This window comes from Manis pentadactyla, chromosome 2, assembly GCF_030020395.1.
Source record: "Manis pentadactyla isolate mManPen7 chromosome 2, mManPen7.hap1, whole genome shotgun sequence".
NCBI classification, from domain to species: Eukaryota; Metazoa; Chordata; class Mammalia; order Pholidota; family Manidae; genus Manis; species Manis pentadactyla.
In genome coordinates this window covers 101,719,001-101,741,333 of record NC_080020.1, presented here as the reverse complement: position 1 = coordinate 101,741,333, position 22,333 = coordinate 101,719,001, and the positions used below count along the sequence as shown (strand labels likewise).

At 37.8% G+C, this 22,333-nt stretch overlaps 1 protein-coding gene across 1 annotated transcript in view; it reads left to right on the top strand.

Annotated features, from left to right (window-relative positions):
• The window catches only part of NDUFS4 (NADH:ubiquinone oxidoreductase subunit S4), a 123,088-nt gene that overhangs the window by 19,003 nt on the left and 81,752 nt on the right, over positions 1–22,333 (top strand). The gene's annotated exons all lie outside the window — the stretch shown is intronic.

The following is a 22,333-nucleotide window of genomic DNA, read 5'->3' as shown; positions in this document are numbered from 1 at the left end:
GCTATTACCAGTTTCTTCTCTAGTTCTGAGTCTGTGTCTGTATTTTTGTTTGTTCACTTGATTTTTTTTTAAATCTACATATTATGTATGGAATCCGTGTATTACTGAAATCATGTAGTATTTGTCTTTGACTTTTTTCACTGAACATAACATCCTCTAGGTCCATCCATGTTGTTGCAGATGGCAAGATTTCATTATTTTTTTTATGACTAATATTCCATTGTATATATATATATACCATATCTTTATCCATTCATCTGTTGATGGACACATAGGTTGCTTCCATACTTTGGCTTTTATAAATAATAATGCTAAAAATATAAGGGTGTTTATCTTTCTAAGTTAGTATTTTCAGTTTTTTTTGGGTAAATATCCATAGGTGGAATTATAGGATATATGGCATTCCTGTTTTTATATTTTTGAGGAAGGTTCTTACTGTTTTTCATAGTGGCTGCACCAGTTTACATTCCAACCGACTGCATGATGGTGCAGAGGTCCCCTTCACTCCACATCTTTGCCAACACTTCTTATTCCTTGTGTTTTGGATACTAGCAATTTGGAATGGTATGAGGTAATATCTCATTGTAGTTTTTATTTGCTTTTCTCTTGCTACTTTTAAGATTCTCTATTTTTAATATTTGACATTTTAGTTATTATTTGTCTTGGTGTGAACTCCTTGGGTTCATCTTGCTTGGGGTTTTTTATGTTTCCTGGACATAGATGTCTGTTTCCTTCATCAGGTTATGGTAGTTTTCAGCTATTATTTATTCATATCAGTTTTCTGCCCCTTTCTCTCTCTTCTCTTTCTGTGACCATATGCTATGAATGTTAGTATGCTTGCTGTTGTCCCCAGTCTCTTAATCGCCCATCTTTATTTCTTTCTTAAATTATTTTTTCTTTTTGCCCTTCAGCTTGGATGATTTCCACTACCATGTCTTCAGATTGCTAATCCATTCCTCTGTATTTTCTAATCTCCTATTCATTCCCTCTAGAGTATTTTTCATTTCAGTTATTGTTTTCTTCAGTTCTGATTGGTTCTGTTTTATATTTCCTATGTCTTTGTTGAAGTTCTCACTGAGTTCATCCATTTTCCCTCAAGTCCACTGAGTATCTTTATGACCATCACATTGAACTCTTTGTCAGGCAGATTGCTTATCTTTGTTGCGCTTAGTTCTTTTTCTGAGGTTTTGTCTTGTTCTTTCATTTGGAACATATTTCTCTATCTCCTCATTTTATCTGATGCTCTGTGTTTCTTTGTACTAGGTAGGCCAGCTATGTCTCCTGGTCTTGAACATAGCGGCCTTATATAGAAGGTGTCCTGTGGGGCCCAGGAGTATGATCACCCCTGGTCACCAGAACCAGGCATTCCAGGAGTGTCCCCTGTGTAGACTGCTTACCCCCTTTGGTTGTGGCTGGGCAGTGACTGCTGTGCGAAGCACTGGTGGGCAAGCTAGTCCCCCTCTGCAGCTGACTGTTAAGGCCCCAAACTGTACCTGCTTCAGGCTTGCTGATGGGTGGGACTGGCCTCCTCCTTCCCAGTCAGGAGTCTCTTTGGAAGGGTGCCTGTTCTGGCTGGACCTGCCCACTGGGTATGAAGGGATGGTAGTGGTTTCGGGGGGATGTTGATCATGACCTAGGCTTTCTGCTGGTTTTGGCAGGTGGGAGCTGCTTTAGAGGAGTCCCTGCTGGGGCAGGCAGGTTGAATGTTGTGGGTCTGTAGGGAAATGCCAGGGTTGGGTAAGCAGTCCCAGCAAGGTAGATGGAGTGTCAGAACTGGATCCCATTAGCATTGGGTCAGCTAGGCTGAAAGAGAGCAACAAGAAAAATGGTACTTACCAGTACTTTCATTCCTGGAGAAAGTTCCTATAGAGCCCTGCCCCTTCAGCCTATGACCTCAAATTAGTTAATACATTTTCTTCAGTATAACCCTGAAAAGCACTTTTCAAATTGCTTTTCAACTTGAAAACACGTCAAATTGTTCCCAAAAAAAGCACTTTTCAAACTGCTCCCTCTGCAAGGTCTCAGAATACAGTGCCTTTTAACATCGGAGTCTCAGTTTCCTATAGCCTTCTGTCTCTCCTGGAATTAAACCCCAGTGATTTTCAAAGCCAGATGTTACAGGCGTTTGTCTTCCCAGTGCAGATTTCCAGGGCAGGGGGAGTGTCCAATGTGGGGATTGATCCTCTCACTCCTCAGGGAGGATTTCCTCATCTGTGATACCCCCTCCCACATGTGGGTCACTGCACCAGAGGTTGGGTTCCTGTTCCAAACCACTTTGCCCTTTCTACCCTTCTTGATGTGACTTTTCTTTATATCTCTAGCTATGGAGAAGATGTTCTTCTAGTCTTCAGGTCATTTTCAGAGTGAGTTACACTATAGTAATTGTAGCCTTAATGTGTTGGTGGCAGGAAGTGAGCTGAAAGTACTCCTACTTCACCATCTTCCCAAGGAGTCAGAGATCCATTTTGAGTAACTGATGGAACTTTTTTTAGTGACTTCTCTCTAGAAATATGTATGCTCATATATATATAATTAGTTACATTTCTAGGGGATTCATGGATCCCAGGCTTTGTAGTCCTTCCGTAGAGAGTACTAGATCTTATGCAATTTTTTGTTTATAGACCTTCTCAGTTACCAGCAATAGAAACCTAGAAACTCAAATGTCTAATTTAGGCAAGAAGAAGGAATTGATTTATATTGACAAGCAGTGGAATGGGTAAGGGTATATATAGCTAACTGGTCTTGGAGACCAGAGCCAGAACTCTACCAGGCCCTCTTTCTAATTTATCTCTAATTTTCCGAGTGACACCTACTACTTAAGATCATTTTTCCTATGTGACAGAAACAGTTGATAGAAGTTTTTTCAGGCTTATATCTCATAGCTTTATCACCGGGGAGGAACTGAAAATTCCTTTCTTTGGTACCAAGTTTAAAAAATGTTGGGAAAATGCCCAGTGAGTCAGATAAAACAGACTAACGGCTTACTATAATATTGTTTGTAATTCTACTTATGCTGTTGTATAATATGCATATAAATAATAGGAACCCTGGAAATCAGGTGTAATGAAAGTTGGGCCCCCTGAACAAAAATTAAGAACAGGAATATATTTTTATTGAGATAATCTTTGGGAAGCAAGTAAGGTTTGTATATATTGTGTAGGCTGATCTCATACCTTCTTTTCATAATAAACTCTGAGATTTTGCTTGCTGGAGTCTGTTCACTCATTCAACAAATATTTGTGTTCTCTAATCTCAAAAGACTGCGTTTCTACAGACTTTTGTAGGAACCTGTCCTCTGAGGTTGAATGTGTAGGTAGGAGTATTCAAGTAAAGGCTAGGTGATCATTTTTCAGGGTCCTGAGGATGGGCTTTGTTTTAGATTGGGATTTCCCCCCAATCTAAAGTAAAGTCTGAGACAAAGACCTGGTATAGATGGTTTATGTGGAAGTTAACCTAGGAACTAGAAGTGAGGAGCCTGGAGGTGAGTCAGGGAAGGAAAGTGATACTGAGACTGCTGCTATGAGAGCAATAGAGGCTTGGTTTCCCTGGAACCTCTTGAGAAGCATACTGAATGCCTCTTAGTATTTTCTGTCTGAAAGATAGACGGCTTGAAAATTTATCCGCTGGTTCTCATTCCCCTGTGGTTGAAGATGTTAACTCTTTTATACTTTAAGCTATACTTGCGCTCCTAAAACCCTGAAGTAAAATCGGTTCCTTTGAAGTGGAATGTTGGAGGATGACCTGAGTCTGAGCTGTAGCTGTGGCGGGTGACACAGGGACCAAGGGAATGTGGTGTGAACTCCAAAGGTGTCAGTTACAGGCTTTCTTTTAACAATTCAGGAGTCTTTGTAACCAATTTTTTGGGGGAGGGAAGGATGCTAATAATAAGCATTCTAATAGCTATTATTTATTGAGCACCTAGGCACTGAGGTAATTGTTTTATTTTTGCCATTTCATCTCATGAAAATGATTTTATTTTAGATGGTCTATTAACAATTATTTTTATTGTATTTTAATCTGTTAAGAGGGTTGTAAATAACTAATACTAGTTGGAATTTGCTGTATTCATCAGTATTCTGAAGGATATGACAAAGGATGAGGAAACTGATACCTTACAACTCATTTAACTTAATAAAAGTTCTCCAGGGAAAGGATGGTTTCTTCTATATAATTCTATGGTTAAAAAATCCATGACAGCAGAATATTTCTGTACTGTGTACCGGGTAGTTGAGAAGGGACTGTATAATATCCCAGCAAACAGGTCAACCTCCAGACTTCTCTTCGAATTTGAGACTGTAATAGATAAGGCTAATGGCCAGGTACTACATGATCTCATTCTCAGGGTGAGAATATATTCCCTCTTCACTGATACTGCCTAAATGATAGTTAAGAGAATTTTTTTTTCTACAGCTGCCTTTTCCTGTCCCATCATCATCTATGAGTAAACACTTTGATGGTATCCTTGTCTGCCATTTTACTAATGTGTGTCAGCATACCAGTTTAGTGCATAGTTAAGCACTGGGATGGATACAACATGCATCTGAGGTTATTTCACAAATTTCAGTTTCCTCATCCCTTAACTGATGAAGCTGATGGCTTAATACTTAAATTACGGTTACTGTTTGTAAGTGGCTTGAGTTTTAATTTTGGTCCCAAATTTAATCTTTTGGCTTGAAGCTCAAACTGTTGATGTGTGGCCCACCCCCTTAATAATTTCTTACGAGTGTCCTTGACTTGAGCTTTGGGAAAAGCTGCTTTTCAGAGATTTTCTGTTAACTCCTGATATTAGCCATGCCACCACATTACATTCTTAGCTTTCTCACACTTCTGTTTTACTGGATCCATCCCATCAGTCTGTCATACCAGTTAGGAGCACATATTTTAGAGTCAGCTCAACCTACGTTTGAGTCCCAGCTGTGAAACCTACCTTTGTGCCTGTTTTTGTTTTGTAAAATGGACATAATGATCCCTGTTTCATAAAGTATATAAAGTACTTACTCAGTGCCTGGCTAATGTCTCTCAAAGCTAAGTGTCTAATAAATTGTAACAATAATATTGTTGTCACCATCAACATCATTGTTATTCCTTCTTTTGTGGCTTCTTTCTTTTCCTTTTTTCCTTTGCACTTTTTTTTTCTTTTATAAGCCCTTTTTAGTTTTAGTTCCTCTTTCTGGATTATGAGAGCATCTTGGATTTTGTCTATTTATTTTTAATATTTTACTTGTAAGTATACAAAAGAAATGCACGCACCTGGCTTTTTCCAGATTTTTGACTTCCCATGCACTCCTCAGCTCAGTGCAGTCTGTTGTTGGCTTCCACCATTCCATTGAAATAGCTTTCATCAAGGTTTCCAGTGACCCTCTTGCTAAATGGAGTTATATAGAAGAACCCATCCTTTCCCTGGAGAACTTTTATTTAGTTAAGTGATTTGTAACATATATATGTCAGGAAGCATAATGGCAAAATGAATTCCTGTGGACCCATCATCCAATTTAAGACCTAGACAATTACCAGTATCTTTATTCTTTGTATACTCTCTGTGGTAGGCTGAATAATTGCCTACCTCCTGTCCCCAAATACGTACATGTCCTAATCCCCAAAATGTAACAATCCCCATGGTGAATGTTATCTTTAGATGATGGAAGGGACTTTGTAGTTATGATTAAGCTGAAGACCTAAAGTGAGAGATTATCCTGGTGGGCCCAGTATAGTCACAGTGGTTCTTCTAAGAAGGATGCAGGAAGAGTCAGAGAAGGAAATATCACCATAGAAGCAGAGACTGGAGTGATGTGATCGCATGCCGAGGAGTGCTAGCAGTCTCTCAAAGCTGGCAAAGGCAAGGAACAGAATCTCCCTTGGGACCTCCAGGAGGGACCAGCCTTGCCGACATTGATGTTAGCCTGTGAGACTCATTTTTGGACTTTTGGCCTCCAGAACTCTTAAGAGAATAAATTAGTGTTGTTTGAATCCACCACAAATTGTGGCAATTTGTTAAAGCAGCAATAGAAAACTAATACACTCCTTGTATCTCTTTATCTACCCTTAGCAGGGTAGCATTTTAGATTTTTGTTTTCCTAGTGAAATAACTGGGTTCTAAATGTAACTTATAGACAATGATGTTATAGATTACTAAAAAATTATGACTTTCATAGCTCTATGATGTGTTTTGCTTCTTCTACATATTGAGTAATATGTAGACTTTATCCTAAAGCAGTATTTACTAAGATTTTTAAGGGGAATTCTGTCAGAAAGACAGCTTTTTGTGTGAGTAGGACTCCTAAATCTCTATCAAAGAAAGAATGGAAAAGTTGAAGATGTACTGCAATTTTAAGTAATTGCCAATAGTAGAATTATTGTTTTTCTGTAATAATTAGCTGTGTAGTTATTATACTATTAATTTTAGAATGGCTGAGTGCCTGATACACAGGATAAACCTTGACTTTTGAGATTGAGAATTACACATTCTGCTGCTTTGGTTCACGTTAAACAAACTGCATGATTTTAGTTAAATTTGTTCAGTTTTATTTATTTTTATTTTAGAACTAAAAGCAAATGATAAGTGAAATTAAGATTTAAGGCACTTTGGATATTGTAGATATTATTAAATATTACCATTTCATTTAATTTAGAGGAAAATAGTTGGGAGGAGACACAATATGAAGCATTGGTGGGGGAAAAAGCATTTTTGAGAAAACAAAAAAATTCATGACTTTTTAACCAATATTTTAATTACTGGTTTTGTGGAGATATACTTAATTTAAAAATAAATTGTGAACATGTTTGCCAAGACTACCACACATAATAGACAACAAATGTGTGAGTGAATCAAAGTAATATGGTAAACATTTTTAAATTCCCTTCTCAATCCTGAAGCATTGGATGCTCACTGAAAACAAAATTATCTGGATACCATAGACAACACTGTTAAAGAAGTTTTCCCAACAGTTTTGCCACATCCCATCTCTCTTCCAGTGCACATTGTTCCTTCATGCATAGAACAGCATCTTGTATGTACCTTTATCATAGAAATTACAGCTAGCATTTAAAGCAGTGACATTGAAATTAGTTTCAAAGCAGTGAATTGAAATACTGTTTCTATGTCTGCCTTCTGCCAGTAAAATTGTTAAAGGTAGCTACTGGGTCTAGCATTGTTGCATAAGGTATTGTAGATGTTTCAATAGATGTTTGATAAATTGAGAATAGTAGGACTTAGAATCTTTGTGTACATTTTTAAATGTATATGGTCAACAGAGTTTAGCTGGGTTGTTTGAACCTAGATACACTATTTTGTAGTTGGTATTACCTTGCCAGATCTTTAAAACTTCTCTTCAAAGAATATTTTATTGCCTGAATGTTTGTCAGCATAACCAAAAATATTTTAAAATCAAAACATCTTTGAGTACAGCATAATGAGTATGGTTAATGAAACTGTATTGTATATTTGAAAGTTGCTGAAAGAGTAGAACTTAAAAGTTCTTATCACAAGAAAAAAGATTTGTGGCTATATGTGGTGATAGATGTTAATTAGACTTATTGTGGTGATAATTTCACAGTAGATACAAATATTGAGTTATAGTGAGTCATTATGTTGTACACATGAAACTCATATCATATGTCAATCATAATTCAATTAAAAAAAGAAACTTCTTTAAGTGAATATTGTTTTTAAATTAAGGTATCATTGATATACAATCTTATGAAGGTTTCACATGAAACATTGTGGTTTCCATATTCACCCATATTATCAAGTTGCCCCCCACCCCCACCCCACCCCACCCCACCCCATTGAAGTCACTGTCCATCAGCATAGTAAGACACTATAGAGTCATTATTTGTTTTCTCCGTGCTACACTGCCTTTCCTGTGACCTGCCTATATTGTGTGTGAGCTAATTATAATGCCCCTTAATCCCCTTCTCCCTCCCTCTCTACCCACCCTCCCAAGCCCTTCCCTTTGGTAAGGGCTAGTCCCTTCTTGGAGTCTGTGAGTCTGCTGCTGTTTTCTTCCTTCAGTTTTGCTTTGTTGTTATTTTAAGTGAGTATTTTTAAAAGATGGAATACTATCTTGAAAAGTCAGTAGAAAAACTTTTGGTTTCTTGTCTCTTTTTCTTATTAATTTATGTTAATTCTGTGACTGAAATCAAATTGCATATACAGTTCTGATAATACTTCCTATTTAAGTCATTGACTTAGGTGTTTAGTTAAGTAATTTACTTAGGGAAGGCAATGGGAGTTTTAATTACTGTGTTTAGGTAGTTTTCTGCAGGAGTTTTACTGACTAGATAAATCTTTTAATGATGGTTGAGTTTTTCTTAAATGGTATGAATGTCTGTAAAACTACTAAATGAAAAACAAGCAGGTTGGTTATTTTCTTTATTAAGCTAAGCACTGTGAAATTTAGTGTGCATGCGTCTTTACTTTTATGTGGCCTCTTGTGCTCTTGTGATGCATACTTTGTTGTGTTATGTTTATTAGGTGATACAGGCTAAAATGTATTTATACTTTAGTTTTTAAAAAATTCTATTTGAATTCGTTTAAACATAATAGGTCTGTCAAGTTTACAGGCATGCATTACTTTAAAAATACTGTATTTCAAAGTGGCACTGCTTTGCTAACTATTAGAGGATATTTTAAGTTTTAACAACTCATCACTAGTTACAGTAATTTATCACTTAATCTTCCCTTGATTTGTGCCTGATTTCAAAAAATGATCAATCTAAAACAGGTCATAGGTAGTATGGAGAAAGTGAAGGTTCCTGTGGCCAGGATTCTCACCTGCCCCTGGTCGGCTAGCTCACTACACATGTGTGGGCAATACGTTGTTATTGACTCTATATAAAGAGCTCTATCCAGTGCTCTGGGCTGCTGCATGGTTGCAAGGCTGCAGGAGAGCAGAGACTGGAGTGGTGGCAGTGCCAAGGATAGAGACTGAGATAGCTGCAGGGGTAGAGAGACCCAGAGGCAAAGACCAGTTTGCTGCATGCAGACTTGCTCTGAGTGGAAGGGATTCTAGTGATTGACCTGCCACCATGGGAATAAAGTTGGGTATAAACCCTTTCACCCCAAGGAGGTTACACTGTCATTTTTTCAGTCTCATTGAATCTACTGTAAACTTGTCCAGGGCTGAAACCCATTGGCAAGACAGGTAGCAAACATCTGCTGTTGGTTTTTAGGAAAATGAATTATTTAGTTATATTAAACTTGAACATCTTGTAGTTGAATCCATGTTTAGAACTGGCATGAATTTCAGGGTTAAGCTAATAAAAACTTAAAACTTCTAAGTGGAATTTATTAAATTAATAACTTGAACTTCAAAAATAGTGATTGCTGGAGGAGGAGCCAAGATGGCAGCTTGAGTAGGACAGCAGAAATCTCCTCCCAAAAACATATATATTTTTGAAAATACAACAAATACAACTATTCCTAAAAGAGAGACCGGAAGATACAGCTACATCTACACCTGTGAGAACCCAGCGCCTCACAAAGGGGGTAAGATACAAGCTGCGATCCGGGGGGACCTGAGCACGCCCCTAACCCCAGCTCCTGGTGGAGGAGAGGAGTCAGAGGAGGAGGAGGAGAGGAGTTGGAGTGGAGAGGGAGAGGGAGCCCAGGACTGCTAAATACCCAGCCCTGGTTATCCGCACTGACAGTGCAGACATACAGTGCATGGTGTGCTGGATACTAGGGAAACGGAACAGTAAAACCTGCGAGCGGGTCCCCACAGCCAGTGTCCCTGGGACAAAAGAAAAGTGAGTGCTTTTTGAAAGTCTTAATGGGACAGGGGCCTCACAGCTGGACGGAAGGGTCCTGGCAAATTCAGCCCAGCAGCTGGGAATCTTGGGGAACTCCAGGCACACTAACCTCTGGGGCAGCAGGGCAGCTCTGAGGCCCCTCACGGTGATAAACAGCCTCCCGCCCGTTCCCCCTCCGGTGCGGCCCCACCATAGCATAGCAGCAGCCTGAAAGCTGGTAAAACTGGACAGCTACATGTAAGAGAATGAAACTGGATCATTGTCTAACCCCATACACAAAAGCAAACTCAAAATGGATCAAAGACCTGAATGTAAGCCATGAAACCATAAAACTCTTAGAAAAAAACATAGGCAAAAATCTCTTGGACATAAACATAAGTGACTTCTTCATGAACATATCTCCCCGGGCAAGGGAAACAAAAGCAAAAATGAACAAGTGGGACTTTATCAAGCTGAAAAGCTTCTGCGCAGCAGAGGGCACCATCAATAGAATAAAAAGGTATCCTACAGTATGGGAGGATATATTCATAAATGACAGATCCGAAAAAGGGTTGACATCCAAAATATATAAAGAGCTCATGCACCTCAACAAACAAAAAGTGAACAATCCAATTAAAAAATGGGCAGAGTAGCTGAACAGATAGTTCTCCAAAGAAGAAATTCAGATGGCCAACACACACATGAAAAGATGCTCCACATGTCTAGTCATCAGAGAAATTCAAATTAAAACCACAATGAGATATCACCTCACACCAGTAAGGATTGCCACCATCCAAAAGACAGACAACAACAAATGTTGGCGAGGTTGTGGAGAAAGGGGAACCCTCCTACACTGCTGGTGGGAATGTAAATTAGTTCAACCAGTCTTGGAAGCAGTATGGAGGTTCCTCAAAAATCTCAAAATAGAAATACCATTTGACCCAGGAATCCCACTTCTAGGAATTTACCCTAAGAATGCAGCAGCCCAACTTGAAAAAGACAAATGCACCCCTATGTTTATCGCAGCACTATTTACATAGCCAAGAAATGGAAGCAACCTAAGTGTCTGTCAGTAGATGAATGGATAAAGAAGATGTGGTACATATACACAATGGAATATTATTCAAGCATAGGAAGAAAACAAATCCTACCATTTGCAAAAACATGGATGGAGCTAGAGGGCATTATGCTCAGTGAAATTAGCCAGGCGGAGAAAGACAAGTACCAAATGATTTCACTCATATGTGGAATATAAGAACAAAGGAAAAACTGAAGGAACAAAACAGCAGCAGAATCACAGAACCCAAGAATGGACTAACAGTTACCAAAGGGAAAGAGACTGGGGAGGATGGGTGGGAAGGGAGGGACAAGGGGGTGGTGAAGAAAGGGGGCCTTCCTATTAGCATGTATAATGTGTGTGGGGGGGGCATGGGGAGGGCTGTGCAACACAGAGAAGACAAGTAGTGATTTTACAGCATCTTACTAAGCTGATGGACAGTGAGTAATGGGGTATGTGGGGGGGACTTGGTGAAGGGGGGAGTCTAGTAAACATAGTGTTCTTAATGTAATTGTAGATTAATGATACCAAAATTAAAAAAAAATGATTACTAATAATTTTACTTCACATATATCAGAAACTGTGTTGAGTGCCTATGCTTTGTATCTGACTTAATCTCAGTAGCTCTATGAGGTGATGCCTTGGCTTACTAATGGTATTCTGATGATAGGAATGGTTTGCCATCCATTCAGTCAGGTAGCAGAGTCTCCTGTGATGAGATTCTTCATTTATAAAAAGTAAACAATAGCAGTAGTCCGATGGCAGGACTGGTCAAGTCAGGCAACAGCATCTTCCTCAAAGTGGGAGATACGAGACCCAAATCAGGCCCTAGACCTTGAATGTTGTTTTAAAAATCTAGGCTGCTGAGTTTGCTGAATTGTTAAATCTTGTTCAGTGGTGCCCATGCAGTTTTTCTAGCCAGTCATGTATTTTCAAATATCACTCTTTTCATCCAGGAAAAGTCATTTCAATCTTGCTTTGTTCAATTAAAAAAATATACTTTGATAATAGCATTTGAAATTCATGTCTGTAAGTAGCTACTTCTGATGGGTATAACTAATCATCCCTAGGGTGTAGATTAAAACTAACTTGTACATATTAGATAATACTGTTAATATGAAGATTTTTTTTTTTTTACTTTAACAGCTAGACTAGTTACCATTTACTGAGCCTTGACCAAATGCCAGGCCCTTACTAAGACTTTATGTATGTTGTCTTATTTAATCTTCATAGTAACTATATGCAGTAAGTAAAAGTATAGTCAGTTTACTTTTCAATATAATATTTTGAGTAGATAATGCAGTCATAGAGTTATATGTATTTAAAGTAAATTATATATAAGAGTCTTCCTTTCACCTCACCACTTGCTCATTTTACCCCTACTTCCCCCACCCCCCAAGAGATCATTGTTACTGGTTTTTTATGCTTGGAGTTTATCTATGCATATTCAAGCCTATACAGTCTTACTCTAATGTTTCCACAAATGAAGCAAAATAATCATATTTTTCATTTAGCTTTCAATTGTACAACTTTTTATTAAAATGTTCACACATGCAAAAAAGTACAGTGAATCCATAAACCCACCACCTAGATTTAACATTGTTAATATTTTGATTGTTTTTATTCATTTTGCATTCATAGATAGATAAGGAGAATGCACATACGAGTATATAGCATGTATATATATGCAAAATGCATGTACACATATATTATACTTATATGTCTTAAAATAAATTACCACCAGCCAATGAAGGATTTAAGCAAAATAGTGTCATGGTTGGGTATACTTAGTTTGTGATGTGGAAGATGCCTTTCAAGAAGGTAAGATTAGAGTCAGGAGGATTATTAAGTAAATGAATGTTGTAATTGAGTCCAGGTGAAGGGATGAGGACAGAAGTAGAGAGTTGGATTTGGTAGTACTTTGTGGTTAGTTGGACAAAAAAAAACAAAAGTTAGCCATTTACATTTTTTAAAGAAAAAATCTGGCAAAGTAGTGTTAAGCTTTTGTAGGGTTCCCTTTCCTCTTTTGCCACTAAATTAACTGGTCGTGTTTGCTACTAGAAGTAAAGAAATGACCATCTATTTCTCTCTATACCAGGCACTTCATGCCACTTACTTAACATGTTATTTAATTCTGCTAGTCATTATGTGAGGTATTAATGTCCTTATTTTTGCAGATGAGGAAATTAAAGTGCAGAGTTGTGAAGTAATTTGTTCAAGATCATGTTGCTCTGAAGTGGCAAATCAGGAATTATAACATAGGTCTGACTAACTCTGAAATCACTATGTGACCATTTTTCAAATTTTTGCATGAAGTTAAAGAAATATATGAATGTTAGTGATAACTTTTCTTCTAAATATATTTTAACTATTTTTACTGATGTAATCATCAGCGTTTAAGAAATCTGTGCTCTCAAGAGTGCCATATTTGCTAATGGACAGACATTTCATCTTCAGATTGAAGAATAAGCAATGCCTACCAGCTAGCTTTCTCTTTGATGTAACATTGCTGGATGACGAGTGCTAGTCTGTTCAGCTGTCATACCTTCTAATTAAGCATATTTCTTGTGATCAAATTTGCTGTTTATTTTTAATATATTTATATGAACATAATTCCAGTGGTGGTGTGGCAGTTACAAGTTTTTAACCAAAAGATTCCTAAACTAAAACAAATAAGCAACAAGTTGGAACACTTCAAAGTGAGGATAAAGATAAAATATATAGCCTCTTCTTTTTTTTAATTAGATGACTTATCCAAGATGAAATAGTAGCATTAAAGCTGGTGTGAAGCAACTCATGTGATGGCTTTTTGACCTCTTCTACACTTTGAATACTCCTACCCTCAGTCAGTGTAAAACAGACATACAACTTCAGTTCTCATATGACATTCCTTAGAAAAGTACATGAATAGAGAACTGCTTATCAAGCTGTTATTAGTCAGGATACAAAACCCCCAAATGTCCATGACTTAAAATAAAGATACATTTCTTGTTCATGCTGCTGTGCCTTCTGGGACAGTGGGGAGCTCTGTTCCTCTTTTGTCCTCACTCGGGGACCCAGACTTACGCACTGACTTCTAAAGCTTCTGCTAGATAGTGTCACTTCGTCTTATATTTCATTGGCTGAAGTAAATCAATGGTCACACCTACCTTCAGAGATGGCAGTGAAGTGTAATTTCACCATAGACTTGGTTCACAGCGAATTGACTGACAACCCTTATGAAGAACACAGAGAATTATGCATGGTGGATTAGTAGAGTCTTTTTTTTTTTTTAAAGATGCTAAGAAACTCTGAAGTAATCCTATTGTGATTGAATAAAAGATTACAAAGGTGAAATATGAACTAGGTAGATAACTGAAAGAGTCCGGTAGTTACATAATCGACTAAAGGAGTCAACTGGATCATCTGGGCTTGGTTTTCCTTGTGGTTTGTCCACTACATATATTTTTTATGTATTTTATAAAATGAATTTAATATCATTAAATATACTCATTGTATCATTGATATACACTCTTATAAAGGTTTCACATGAAAAACATTGTGGTTACTACAGTCACCCATGTTATCAAGTCCGCCTCATACCTGATTGCAGTCACTGTCCATCAGGGTACTAAGATGCCACAGAGTCACTACTTGTCTTTCTGTGCTACACAGTCCTTCCCCATGAACACCCCCCACATCATGTGTGCCAATCATAATGCCCCTAAATCCTCTTCTCCCTCCCTCCCCACCCACTCTGCCACTGCAACCCTCCCCTTTGGTAACCACTAGTCCATTCTTGGAGTCTGTGAATCTGTTGCTGTTTTGTTCCTTCAGTTTTGCTTTGTTGTTACACTCCACAAATGAGGGAAATCATTTGGTACTTGTCTTTCTCCTCTTGGCTTATTTCACTGAGCATAAAACCCTCTAGCTCCTTCCATGTTGCTACAAATGGTAGGATTTGTTTTCTTCTTATGACTGAATAATACTCCATTGTGTATATGTGCCATATCATCTTTATGGACACTTAGGTTACTTTCATACTTGGTTATTGTAAATAGTGCTGCAATAAACAAAGGGGTACATATGTCTTACTGAATCTGGGATTTTGTTTTCTTTGGGTAAATTCCTGGGAGTGGAATTCGCAGGTCAAATGGTATTTCTGTTTTTAATTTTTTGAGGAACCTCCATATTGCTTTTCACAATGGTTGAACTAATTTACATTCCCACCAACAGTGTAAGAGAGTTCCCCTTTCTCTACATCCTTGCCAGTATTTGCTGTTCCTTGTCTTTTGGATGTTGGCCATCCTAGCTGGTGTGAGGTGATATCTCATTGTGGTTTTAATTTGCATTTCCCTGATAATTAGTGATGTGTGGAACATAATTTCATGTGCCTGTTGGCCATCTGAATTTCTTCTTTGGAGAACTGTCTCTTCATATCCTCTGCTAGTGTTTTAATTGGGCTATTTGCTTTTTGAGTGTTGAGGCATGTGAGTTCTTTATATATTTTGGATGTTAATCCCTTGTCAGATATGTCATTTGCAAATATATTCTCCCATATTGTAGGATGCCTTTTTGTTCTGCTGATAGTGTCCTTTGCTGTACAGAAGCTTTTTAGTTTGATGTAGTCCCCCTTGTTCATTTTTGCTTTTGTTTCCCTTGCCTGAGGAGATGTGTTCAGGAAAGAGTTGCTCCTGTGTATATTCAATAGATTTTTGCCTATGTTTTCTTCTAAGAGTTTTTATGGTTTCATGAGTTACATTCAGGTGTTTTATTCATTTCTAGTTTACTTTTGTGTATAGAGTTAGACACTAACCCAGTTTCATTCCTTACATAGAGCTGTACAGTTTTACCAACATCAGTTGAAGAAGAGGTTGTCATTTCTCCATTATATATCCATGGCTCTTCTATCGTATATTAATTGACCATATATGCTTGGGTTTATATCTGGGCTCTCTAGTCTGTTCCATTGATCTATGGGTCTGTTCTTGTGCCAGCCCCAAATTGTCTTGATTACTGTGGCTTTGTAGTGAAGCTTAAAGTCGGGGAGCATAATCTCCCCAGCTTTATTCTTCCTTCTCAGGATTTCTTTGTCTATTTGGGGTCTTCTGTGGTTTTGTATGAATTTTAGAACTATTTATTGTAGTTTGTTGAAGAATGCTGTTGGTATTTTGTTAGGGATTACATTGGATCTGTAGATTGCCTTAGGCAGAATGGCCATCTTGATAATATTAATTCTACCTATTTATGAGCACAGGATGTATTTCCTTTTATTGGTGTCTTCTTTAATTTCTCTCATGAGTGTCTTTTAGTTCTCAGGGTATAGGTCTTTTACCTTCTTGGTTAAGTTTATTCCTAGGTATTTTATTCTCTTTGGTGCAATTGTAAATGGAATTATTTTCCTGATTTCTCTTTCTGCTAGTTCATCATTAGTATATAGGAATGCAACAGATTTCTGTGTATTGATTTTGTATCCTGCAACATTGCTGAATTCAGTTTTTAGATCTAGTAGTTTTAGGGTGGATTCTTTTAGGTTTTTTATGTACAATATCATGTCATCTGCAAACAGTGACAGTTTAACTTCCCTTAACAGTCTGGATGCATTTTTTTCTTCGTGTTGTCAGATTGCTGTGGCTAGGATCTCTAATACTTTGTTGAATAAAAGCGGGCATCCTTGTCTTGTTCCCTGTCTTAAAGGAAAAGCTTTTAGCTTTTTGCCGTTAAATATGATGTTGGCTGTGGGTTTGTCATATATGGCCTTTATTATGTTGAGGTGCTTGTCCTCTGTACTCATATTGTTGATAGTTTTTATTATAAATGGATGTTGAATTTTGTCGAATGCTTTTTCAGCTTCTATGGAGATAGTCATGTGGTATTTGTCTTTCTTTTTGTTTATGGTCTACTACATTGATGGATTTTCTAATATTGTACCATCCTTGCATCCCTGGAAGAAATCCTACTTGATCATGATGGATGATCTTTTTGATGTATTTTTAAATTTGATTTGCTAATATTTTGTTGAGTATTTTTGCATCTATGTTCATCAGGGATATTGGTCTGTAATTCTCTTTTTTTGTGGTATCTTTGCCTGGTTTTGGTATTAGAGTTATGCTGGCCTCATAGAATGAGTTTGGAAGTATTCCCTCCTCTTTTACTTTTTGGAAAATTTTAAGGAGGATGGGTATTACATCTTCATTAAATGTTTGATAGAATTCAGCGGTGAAGTATTCTGGTCCAGGAGTCTTGTTCTTAGGTAGTTTTTTATTTACCAATTCAATTTCGTTGCTGTCACTCTGTTCAGATTTTCTGTTTTCTTCCTGGGTCTGCCTTGGAAGATAGTATTTTTCTAGAAAGTTGTCCATGTCCTCTTAGTTATCCAGTTTGTTAGCATGTGGTTTTTTCATAGTATTCTCTAGTGATTATCTTTGTATTTCTGTGGTGTCCGTAGTGATTTTTCCTTTCTCATTTCTGATTCTGTTAATGTGTGTAGACTCTCTTTTTTTCTTGATAAGTCTGGCTAGGAGTTTGTTTTGTTGATTTTCTTGAAGAACCAGCTCCTGCTTTCATTGATTCTATTGTTTTATTCTTGATTTTATTTATTTCTACTCTAAGCTTTATTATGTCCCTCCTTCTACTGACTTTGGGCCTCATATGTTCTTGTAGTTTCATTAATTGTGATTTTGGACTGTTCACATGGGATTGTTCTTCTTTCCTGAGATAAGCATATATTGCAATATTCTTCCCTCTTAGCACAGCCTTTGCTGTGTTCCACAGATTTTGTGGTGTTGAGTTGTTGTCATTTGTCTCCATGTATTTTTTGATCTCTGTTTTAATTCGGTCATTGATCCACTGATTATTTAGGAGTGTGTTATTAAGCCTCTATGTGTTTGTGGGCTTTTTCATTTTCTTTTGCATAATTTATTTCTAGTTTCATACCATTGTGATCCTAGAAGCTGGTTGGTGCAATCTCAATCCTTCTGAATTTACTGAAGCTCTTTTTTGTGGCCTAGTATATGATCTGTTCTTGAAAATGTTCCATGTGCACTTGAGAAGAATGTGTATCCTGCTGCTTTTGGGTAGAGTTTTCTGTAGATGTCTGTTAGGTCCATCTGTTCCAATGTGTTGTTCAGTGCCTCTGTCTCCTTACTTATTTTCTGTCTGGTTGATCTGTCCTTTGGAGTGAGTGGAGTGTTGAAGTCTCCTGTAATGAATGCATTGCGTTCTATATCCCTCTTCAATGTTTTACTATTTGTTTCACATATGTACGTGCTCCTATGTTGGGTGCCTAAATATTTGTAATGGTTATATCCTCTTGTTGGACTGCCCCCTTTATCATTATGTAATGTCCTTCTTTGTCTCTTGTGACTTTTTGTTTTGAAGTCTATTTTGTCTGATACAAGTACTGCAACTCCTGCTTCTTTCTCCCTGAAATATCTTTTTCCATCCCTTCACTTTCAGTCTGTGTATGTCTTTGGGTTTGAAGTGAGTCTCTTGTAGGCAGCATATAGATGGGTCTTGTTTTTTTATCCATTCAGTGACTCTATGTCTTTTGATTGGTGCATTCAGTCCATTTACATTTGGATGATTATTGATAGGTATGTACTTATTGCCTTTGCAGGCTTCGGATATGTGGTTACCAAAGGTTCAAGGGTATCTTCTTTACTATCAGTCTAACTTTGCTTACTTAGTAAGCTATTTCAAACACAATCTAAAGTTTCTCTTGTTTTTCTCTCTCCCTTCTTTGTCTTTCTCCTCCATTCTTTATATATTAGGTGTCATATTCTCTACTCTTCTTCTATACTTTGACTGACTTTATGGGTAGTTGATAAAATTTTGCATTTGTTTAGTAATTAATTGGTCTACTTCTTTTACTGTGATTTTATTTTCTCTGGTGACAGCTATTTAGCCCTCGGAGCACTTCAGTCAGTCCCTCCAAAATACACTGTAGGACAGTTTGTCAGAGGTAAATTCTCTCAACTCTTGCTTTTCTGTTTTAAAGAATTGTTTAATCCCCCCTTCGAGTTATGGTAATCTTACCGGGTAGAGTATTCTTTGTTCAAAGCCTTTCTGTTTCATTGCATTAAATATATCATGCCACTCCCTTCTGGCCTATAAGGTTTCTTTTGAGAAGTCTGATGATAGCCTGTTGGGTTTTCCTCTGTATGTGATCTTTTTCCTCTCTCTGGCTGCTTTTAATACTCTGTCCTTATCCTTGATCTTTGCCATTTTAATTACTATATGTCTTGGTGTTTTCTTTAGGTCCCTTGTGTTTTGAGATTTGTACACCTCCATGGCCTGGAAGACTGTCTCCTTCCCCAGATTGGGGATGTTTTCAGCAATTACCTCCTCAAAGGCACTTTTTATTCCTTTTTTCTCTCTTCTTCTTCTGGTATCCCTATAATGCAAATATTGTTCTGTTTGGATTGGTCACACAGTTCTCATAACATTCTTTCATTCCTAGAGATCCTTTTTTCTCTCTGTGCCTCAGCTTCTTTGTTTTCCTGTTCTCTAATTTCTATTTTATTTACCATCTCCACTTCATCTAGTCTGCTTTTAAATCCCTCCATTGTAGGTTTCATTTCAGATACTGTGTTTTTCAAAGTTTCTATCTCTTTCTTCAATTCCTCCCTGAGGTTTTGAATATTTTTCTGTAGTTTCATGTACATGTTTATGATTATTATTTTGAAATCTTTTTCAGGAAGATTGGTGAGTTCAATTTCACTTGCCCCTCTTTCTGGTGTTTCTGGGATTTTGGTTTGTACTAGGTTCTTTTGACATTTCATGTTGGTAGTAATAACTTGGTGTAGGCTACACCCTCTAGTACCCAGAAGCTCTACTGTCTGTAGCTGCTCAGTGCCTGGAGCGATGGTGGGGGTCACAGGTGAACGGTGCTGGTGCTTGCCAGGAGGAGAGAGCTCTTTCCTGCTTCCTGGTCTATTGCCTGCCTCCACTGTCAGGGCCAGTGAGCTGTGCATGTAGGGAGCATCCTTTTGGATATGTCCCTGTTGCTGCCATAGCCGGGGCTGCCCTCTGGCTAGCCTGGAGCGACGGTGGGAGTCTCAGGCAATTGTGCTGGTGCCTGCCAGAAGGAAAGAGCTCTTTCCTGCTTCCTGGCTGCAATATCTGCCTCTGCCAGGGCCAGTGGGTCGAGTGTGCTGGGAGGAGCCTTTGCTATGCCCTTGTAACTGCTGTAGGTGGGGCTGCCTTCTGGCTGGCCTGGCACAATGGTGGAGGCAGCAGGTTTGTGAGCCAGTTCTGGGAGGAAGGAGTGGCAGGCTGTCTATCATGGTCGGGGGCTTCAGAGCTGCATTGCCATTCAGGGGGATGGAGCACCTGAAGCTCCTGAATGTTTCCAACCTCCTGGACTGAGTGTGGCAGGACAATTTTGTCTCCCTGTCCTTTCTACTGAGCAGCAATCTTTGTGCACTCTTTACCCCTTTAGCAGCTCCCTCTCTATTGGGAAGTCTCTCAGAGTTCCCACCTTTCTTTTTTCCCCCAGCAGCCAGTTGTGGGTACCTGTTCTCCACAAGCAGCTGGAATCTCACTCTCTCTGAGTATTCCACCTGTCTTAGCTCTCCAACCCCACTAATCTCCAGAGCACCATGTAATGTAGGTTTGCGCTCCCAGAGCCTATCTCCAGGGCTGTGTGTTCAGCAGTCCTAGGCCTCCACCCCCTCCCTGCTCTGTTTCTCCTCCTGCCATTAAACTGGGGTGGGGGAAGGGCTCGGGTTCCGCTGGACCATGGTTTTGATACTTTACTCTTTTCCATGAGGTCTGCTCTTTTCCCCAGTAGGCAGTCTGTCACAGCCTTCTTTCCTGTTGCTTTTTCAGGATTCGTTGTATTTGCTAAATTTTCATATTACATGTGGTTTTGGGAGGAGGTTTCTATCTCCCCTCTCATGTCCCATCTTTAAGATTCTCTTTTCTTGTCCATTACATTTTCATAAATAAAAGTAGATTTGCTCTCACATGCATATTTGTAACATTAATCTGTTAGTGAAGAAATATTAAAGATTATCAACTATTTCTATGCAAAACTTGTTGAATAATGGTGCCAGTTCAGTAGTCTGGAAAATCACAGGGGTGGTAATTGGTATTGAGTATAGTAACAAACTATCACATATTTTACGTTACATAGACATGCAGGAGACATTTTTAAAGTGTATAATTTTGGAAAAATATTACATGAGGCAGTACAAATGGATAATCACATTGAATTTAGACAGCTTCAACTTGGTCTGAAAATTTGTGAAGAAATGAGTGATTAATACATACACACACACACATATGTGTATATATATATATATATATCGCCCTCTACATACATACATGAAGAGTTTTTCTCTAGGCAAAAACTGTAACTAGTAAATTTTCTTCAGCTTTGACAAATGTGTGTTTTTCTCTTTATTGGGTTCAGTGGTTTTTTCCAAAGGCATATTCCTTTTTTATAATTCTAAAATATCAGTAACACAAAATCTACTATTTTAACCATTTTTACATGTAGTTTAGTGACATTAAGTACATTTATATTATGTGTAACCATAACCAGTATACATGTCCAAAACTTTTTCTCCATCTTCCAAAGCAAATTTTGTACCCATTACACAATAATTCTCCATTCTCCTTCCCTCCAGCCCCTGGCCATGACTGTTCTACTTTCTTTTTCTATGGATTTGACTACTCCAGTTACTTAATATGAGTGGAATCATAGTGTTATTTTGTCCTTTTGTGACAGACCTGTTTCACTTAGCATTTCTTCATGGTTCATTCCTGTTGTAGCATGTATCAAGATTTCCTCCCTTTTTTCAGGCTGAATAATATTTCATGGAGTATATATACCACATTATTTTTAATCCATTTATCCATCAGTGAATACTTGGGTTCCTTTCATCTTTTGGCTACTGTGAATAGTGCTGTTATATACATCAGTGAACAACTGTGTAGTCAAGTCCCTGCTTTTGATTCTTTTGGATGTATATCCAAAAATAAGAAAGTTGGGTTTTACGGTGATTCTATTTTTAATTTTTTTAGGAATCATCATACTGTTTTCCGTATAGTGTATACCATTTTACTTTCCCACCAGCAGTTCCTATTTCTCCACATCCGTGCCAACACTTTCTCCTCCTTCCTTTGTTCACCATCCTAATGAGTATGATATGGAATACCTTAGCTTTGACTTACAGTTCCCTAACAATTAGTGATGTTAAACATCTTTTCATGTGCTTATTGGCTATAAGTATATCTTCTTTTGAGAAATGTCTTTTCAGGTCCTTTGCTCATTTTTTTTTTTTGATAATTATTTTTTATTGAAGGGTAGTTGACACACAGTATTACATTAGTTTCAGGTGTACAACACAGTGATTCAAAATTTATATACATGATAATTCTAGGTACCAGCTATCACCATACCAAGTTGTTACAATATTTTGACTATATTCCTTATGCTATACATTACATCCCGGTTACTTATTTATTTTACAATTGGAAGTGTATATATATATGGCACAAGAGCAGAGCCAAAGACCAATGGAACAGACTAGAGAATCCAGACATTAACCCAGACATATA